The sequence below is a fragment of the Podarcis bocagei genome, assembly GCF_964188305.1.
Source record: "Podarcis bocagei genome assembly, chromosome: 5".
Classification (NCBI taxonomy): Eukaryota; Metazoa; Chordata; class Lepidosauria; order Squamata; family Lacertidae; genus Podarcis; species Podarcis bocagei.
This window is the reverse complement of record NC_138129.1, coordinates 18,018,252-18,025,303: the sequence shown is the minus strand read 5'-3', so window position 1 is coordinate 18,025,303 and position 7,052 is coordinate 18,018,252. Positions and strand designations below refer to the sequence as shown.

The 7,052-nt window shown below is 45.7% G+C and overlaps 1 long non-coding RNA gene across 1 annotated transcript; it reads left to right on the top strand.

Annotated features, from left to right (window-relative positions):
* The first annotated feature begins 84 nt into the window (after positions 1-84).
* Positions 85-1,661, top strand: LOC308588397. Its single transcript, XR_014008707.1, has 2 exons — positions 85-407; positions 1,348-1,661. It is a non-coding gene; the product is annotated as an uncharacterized lncRNA (long non-coding RNA).
* Positions 1,662-7,052: the final 5,391 nt, after the last annotated feature.

Below are 7,052 nucleotides of genomic sequence, written 5' to 3'. Positions count from 1 at the left end.
GGGAGGAGAGCAGGGTGCGGGGAGGGGCCGGCTGCGGCGGGCGGCCCTCGGGGGAAGCCGCGGCGGGGCTGGCGGGTTGCGGGGCGGATCAGGTGACTTTCCGGGCGAAATCCCGACCCACCCGCTCTCGCCTCCCTCCCGCGCGGTGGATGCAGGACGAAGGCAGCTGGGGAAGCCTCTCCGCGAGGCTAAAACGGCTCGGGATGCCCTCGGCGAGATCCTTGTCTTTCGACACCTTCCCCACCCCACCCCCCTTCCCCACTATCCCGGCCTTCTTGCCCAGAGTTTTCCCTTCGTTTTGACGGAGCCTCCGATCTTTGCGCCAACAACTGAAACTAGCGTGCGCTACTAGGACGGCCCTAGGCTCAGGAGTAAGTCCCATTGAGTTCAGTTGGACTTACTCTCAGGTAAGTAGGCGTAGGATTGCACCGTCAGTTCCAGAGCCAGGTAGAAATTGGGAGGCGAGGATGTTCTCTTGGCGCGCCAGCTTAAAAAAAAAAAAGCGAAAGAGGAGTCCGAATGGAGTTTGCAGATGTCACGGAGTAACCTGTGGCGTCGCATCGCGCACAGATTTGTTTCTATAAGGAAACTACGCGCCGCGAAGTTTGCACCATTTTGATTGGGACACCGGCGCCGGGCGGGATAGGGTTAAAATTCCCTAAACGAAATCCCCCCCCCCCGCCAGTTGCTGTTAGTGCTCAGTGGGGTGGGGGTATATGATATTGGTGCGTGGTCTAGTTTGGTGGGTGGGCTCAAGGACTTAGGCCCGATCCTGTGATTTTTTTTACTCAACAATATGTCTAGCTAGTTTCAATGGAATTTACTTTTTGGTAATTGAGCATCAGATTGTTTTAGCCTAGGCTGAAACCCTGTGCACTCTTACCTGGACATCTAGTAAATATACATGAAGCCCCTGTCCAGATATAAGTTTAGACCACAGTGAAGTGGCAAACAGTTAACCCTTCTCCCCTTTTCAGTGTGCTGGATTTGGCTCATATCCCATGCCTGAAATTTACTTTTTTCAAAGCTATCTGCTCACACGTCCAGATAACATGAATAGTATCCGATCTAGGTTGTTCCTAGTGCCTGAGATTTGTCTTCAGTAGTGAGTCCCTCTCTGCCACAGTTTTGAGGCAGGTGCAGAGGCGAGGTGAATTTAAGAAAGGCCCACAGCTTAGTCATATTCATTAACAGTTTGCACATGGCAATTGGCATTTGTTTGTTATTGCAATTTGCATATTGTTTGTTATTAAAGTTTAGTGGATCATCACACGCTTCCAAGTTGGGGGTGGGGAAGAGAGATTTATAGTTTATAGGCAGCAGACCAGTTCTTTCCTTCCACATCAGGGGCTACCTCCTTGCTGAAATGCTGGAATAAATATAAAGAAGGCTGAATGAGAATGTAGTTGTTACATCAGGAAGTACAGAACTGGCCTGAGGCAGAAGTTTCCTGCTAAGATGCACGCCACTCCCCATTTTCATAAGCTGTTTTTGAAGTTTCTGGAATGGAAAAGGAGATTTGATTCCAGCCCTGTGGTTGTGATGTAACCCACAGGCGAGGAAGTCAAGACATCTGCTACTCCCTTCGTTAAGTACTTAATCATTGCCTCCTATTTTGTTTTTTGTAAAGGTCACAATAAACGTTTCAGACATAACAGCCATTCCTTGTCCATCTTCAGATCCTTCCCATGTGCAGGACAAACACATGTTCAATTTCTAGCAAAAAGGGGGGGGCAGGTTGGTTGATGAACTTTAGAACACCCAGAACAAGATGGTTTTGCAGGATCAGAGATGATTGCTTGAAAAATCTTGGCCACTTTCCACTCCCTGATGCCGCTAGACACATAAAAAAATACTGTATATTTCAAAACATGCAGGCGGGGTTGGCCTCATTTCCAGGCATATTTAGTAGTCCTATTAATTTCATGTATATGTGCTCCCAGGTGAATGTGTATTGGACTACAGCCATAATTATCCCCCCAGTCATTTTCAAAAAGGTCAGATCGGTAGGCACATAGCTTTGTAAAATCTACAAACGAATGCAATTAGCAAATCCAGAAATAGTGATCGGTGCAGCATATTTGCATTTTACTTTAATGAATATGTGGTAGATTGGTATCCTTATAGGGCCATATTGTTATATCATCAGTAGGATGTGGATGGCACTGTGGTCTAAACCACTAAGTCCTTTGGGCTTGCAGATTGGAAGGTCAGCAGTTTGAATCCGCACAATGGGGTGAGCTCCCATTGCTCTGTCCCAGCTCCTGCTGACCTAGCAGTTCAAAAGCACGCCAGTGCAAATAGATAAATAGGTACCACTGTAGCGGGAAGGTAAATGGCATTTCCATGTGCTCTGGTTTCTGTCACTGTGTTTTGTTGTGCCAGAAGCGGCTTAGTCACGCTGGCCACATGACCCGGAAAGCTGGACAAACGCTAGCTCCCTTAGCCTGAAAGCGAGATGAGTGCTGCAACCCCATAGTCGCCTTTGACTGGTCTTAACCACCCAGGGCTCCTTTACCTATATTGTTATTTGAAATCCCATAAAAATAAAAATAAATTAATCACGTGTGCTGCAGAAACCAACTAAGTGGCTTTCAAAACCAAGTAAGAAAGGAGAAGCTGCCAAATAACTTGGACTTTGCCCAGGACAGAGCAAAGTGAACTTCTCTTTGGAGAAACTTCCCTTGTGTCACTGTGCTAAGCCACCCACTGAATGCCTGAAGGCCGGGCCATCCACAGCTGTCTCCAAGAGCTTGCTATGGAAGAAGACAGTCCTCTCATTGATGGGTGGACATGGACTGATAGTGTTTGGAGGGCTGTGGTGAGGGTGGGATATGGCCTCTTTGCAGGACACGTGACAGCAACATTTCCATCACCAGTCCACCAGACTCCCTGGCTTCATTCACATTGCATTGGGATGAATGGAATAATGCATGAATGGAATAAACATGAAAGTGCTGCTTTGTATACTTTGTCTACATCTTTAATTGTGTGCATGTGAAAGTACAGTACCTGTAGGTAATCTCAGACATACAGTATTTTTAAAATTACGTTGAGAGATTTATAAGCCACATATTCACAACATGTACATATTAAGATTGTAGATTGAGCAACTAAAATCCAGGAAACACTCAAGTAAACCAATGAAACCAATCCTCAAAACACACAAAATTAGTAAAAATTCAAAAAACCAACATAGGTAAGTAAACTGTGTGGGTGGGCAGGAGGGTAGGTTTGCTTTAATTAATTACAGAAGACAAGCATCTAAAACTGCATAGCCAGGACACCTGTATAATGTCTATAGACCATAAGAAGAGCCTGCTAGATCAAGTGAATAGTCCATCAAGTTCAGGATCCTGTCCTCACAGTGGTTAACCAGATACATGTTCAAGCAGGACATGAACACAATAGTATTCTGCCCACCTGCAATTTGTAGTAACTGGTATTCAGGCACTGGTTTTCAACAGCAGAGCTGGAACATAGCCCATATGGATGGTAGCCATTTATGGGCAGCGACTTCCAAGGCAGACTTGTTGGAAATTTAAGCACTACATTTGGTATGTTACACAGTGTAGTCTGATGGATGCAGTGGGATAGACCTGGCCCTTTTGCCTTGGAGTCAAAAATATTTCCCTATATTTCTCACTTGAAAGCAACTTGGGGTGTGTGAAGGGAGGCACTCCAATTTTAATTGCAGCTGGTTCCTTGATCAAGCTCACGTCCCTGAATTTGCTGCTAGAATTTGCTCTTGGGGAGGGTGGAGAATAATAGCACAGGTTATTTTCTGCTGAAGTTTTGGTGGCAGATTTGTGAGTGTTCACATGTGGATACATTTATGTGTGATTTAGATGGGGAAAGAGCACAGGGGACAGAATTTGAACACCCAACACTGCTGATCAAATCAGAATTTGACTCCTCTGCAATTGCCTTTCCTGAAAATGGAAAATATGATCACAGATCTCCTGTGTGCATGCCTGTTTTCACCCATAAACAGGATGGCAATACAAATAAATGCCAGACTAAACCAGCGGACAAAAACATGCCCTAAAATATGAAGGGTACATTTGAGATCTACTTTGGTCTCTGTCACTCTCTCAAGTCAAGCAGGAAGTTGGCTTTACATGAAGGAGCTATTCCTCCCTTTTGAATCAGCTAGGCTTTTGTGTCTGTGTGTGGCGAGGCAAGAAATAACACAGCAATGCTTTCTTTATGCAAACCAAAGTTATTTTTGTTTGGAGAGGCACTGAAAGAATCCTCTATCCATTTGCAGCATGAAAAGGCAAACCACTAGTATTTGAAACCTGTAGAGATTTCCATCAAAACTATAACTAATTAAAGATCGGTATCATCATCTCACTGGGTAACTGCAATTTCGCTAGTAATTAAACAGGGCTATCCTGCTTGCTGAACAGAGCTGCGTTGCTAGCTATAACCTTTCATTGAAAAGCATGTTCCAACATTGCCTTGAGATCTCGAAACAACCAGGGCCTCTCACATCACTTGAACTGATTTTGCATCCGCATTATTAACTTGCTTGTACTGAACTGAGAATTGGCACAGGTTCATGTTGTTTTGAGTTTTGAGAGCAGGGATGGGAAAACTCAGGTCTGTTTATCTCGCCCACAGCCCATGCCTCTCTCATCAGGCCACAGTCCTTGCTGTTGCTGCTGCCTGGATAGATTGTGTCCTTATAATGCCTCTTACCTGCCTGGATGGAGTGTGTGTCTAGAAACCTCTGGCTTTGGCAGATAAAACGTTGCTCCAATATCTCATACTTGGAACAGCCTGCAAAATCTGCAATATGGGAAGTCTGCCACCCTAACGTAAGAAGAGCCGGCTGGAGCAGTGGACATCACAGTGGACACCCAGATGCCTGTGGGAAACTCGTGAGCAGGACCTGAGCAGAAGAGCCCTCCTGGGTTTTCCATCAGCTGCCATTCAGAAGCATTACTGCCTTGGACTCTGGAGGCAGAGAATAGCCTTACCTTCCCCCATGACTTGGTCCCATCCTCTTTTAAAGCCATCCAAATTGCTGGCCATCCCTGGCTCCAGTGGGAGAGAGTTCCATAGTTTAACTATGCTCTGTGTGGAGAGGTAGTTTCTTTTACCTGTCTCGAAGCATCCAAAATTCCACTTCAATGGATGTCTATGAGTTCTAGTGTTATTATGAGAGAGGGAGGGGGGAAAGCTTTGCTCTGTCTGCTTTCTCCATGCCATGTACAGTGGTACCTCGGGTTAAGATCTTAATTTGTTCTGGAGGTCCGTTCTTAACCTGAAACTGTTCTTAACCTGAAGCACCACTTTAGCTAATGGGGCCTCCTGCTCCTGCCTTGCCACTGGAGCACGATTTCTGTTCTCATCCTGAAGCAAAGTTCTTAACCCGAGGTACTATTTCTGGGTTAGCGGAGTCTGTAACCTGAAGCGTCTGTAACCCGAGGTACCACTGTATAATTTTATAAACTTCTAGCATGTCGCCAGAGGTGGATTTAGGGGACCATGACCGGTTTGGTCAGCCATGCTTTGGGATTCACATTCCCTTGAATTTTGCAATGTAGTCCTTCAGACAAGTCATGTGTACAAAGATGCATATGTTCGCATAAAGTGTACATTAAAATGCAATTATGTATGTATTCTTGTGTTTATTTATTTTATTATAATTAATACCCTCCTTTTGCCCTAAGGTCCCAGCGTGGGTTACACCAATTAAAGCAGAATATTAAAAGCAATTTAAAAGAACTTAGTAAAAACAACCAACAGAGATGCATTACGTTAGGGGAAAATTGCTCTGCACCTTCAGCAAAATTGCATACGGACAGGTTATATAGTAGGAGGGATTTGCACAAAAATGCTGATGAATTTTCATGAGGGACTTGCTTAAAATAATAAGTGCAGGCTGGTGTGGGAATGCAAAGATCTGAACTTCAAAATGGAACGATGGATGAGAAGCCAAAATGGGCAGATCCTCTTATCTCTCAGCAAAGTCTTGCTTCTGATTCTCCCACTGAATAACTACATGGTAGGTTTTCTGAAAGCACACATGGGGAGGCTGAAGTCCTGAAAGTCACTGGGGTGGAGCAAAGCCTAGCCCTGATCAGGGACCCTGTTCCTCTAAGTGTCCTTGTGGGGAAAGGTAGGCTTCTCTCATTCCCCTCTGCAGACAGTTCTGAATTTGCAGCCTTTATTTTCCTCCTTTGACAGCTATCTTCATACACAGCTGGCAGTGGCAGCTGTCCTACATAGTATTAGGCTCAACGGCCTGCATTGGAGCTATGATGGCTGTCCTGGTATTGTCAAAAAGTAAATCCAAAGCTTTGGGACCATCCAGCTTCACTTCAAACCACTTTGGGAAGAGCCACTTCATAAGAAGATAGCTTTGAAGGTGACTCGGAAACTACAATTAATCCAGAATGCGGCCGCTAGACTGGTGACTGGGAGCGGCCGCCAAGACCACATAACACCAGTCTTGAAAGACCTACGCTACATTGGCTCCCAGTACGTTTCCATGCACAATTCAAAGTGTTGGTGCAGACCTTTAAAGCCCTAAAAGGCCTCGGTCCAGTATACCTGAAGGAGCATCTCCACCCCCATCATTCTGCCCAGACACTGAGGTGTCCAGCACTGAGGGCCTTCTTGTGGTTCCCTCGCTGTCAGAAGCCAAGTTACAGGGAACCAGGCAGAGGGCCTTCTCGGTAGTGGCGCCCTCCCTGTGGAACGCCCTCCCACCGGATGTCAAAGAGAACAACAACTACCAGACTTTTAGAAGACATCTGAAGGCAGCCCTGTTTAGGGAAGCTTTTAATGTTTGACAGACTATTGTATTTTAATATTTTGTTGGAAGCCACCCAGAGTGGCTGGGGAAACCCAGCCAGATGAGCGGGGTATAAATAAATGATGATGGTGATGATGGTGATGATGATGATGATGATGATGATGATGAACCTGCTGGGCCAAGTCAATAGCCCATATCTAGCCCAGCATCCTGTTCTCACCCACATGCCTCTGGGAGATCCTGACTTTGGGTGGAGGCCCCAAGTACCTCTGAAGTGACCTAC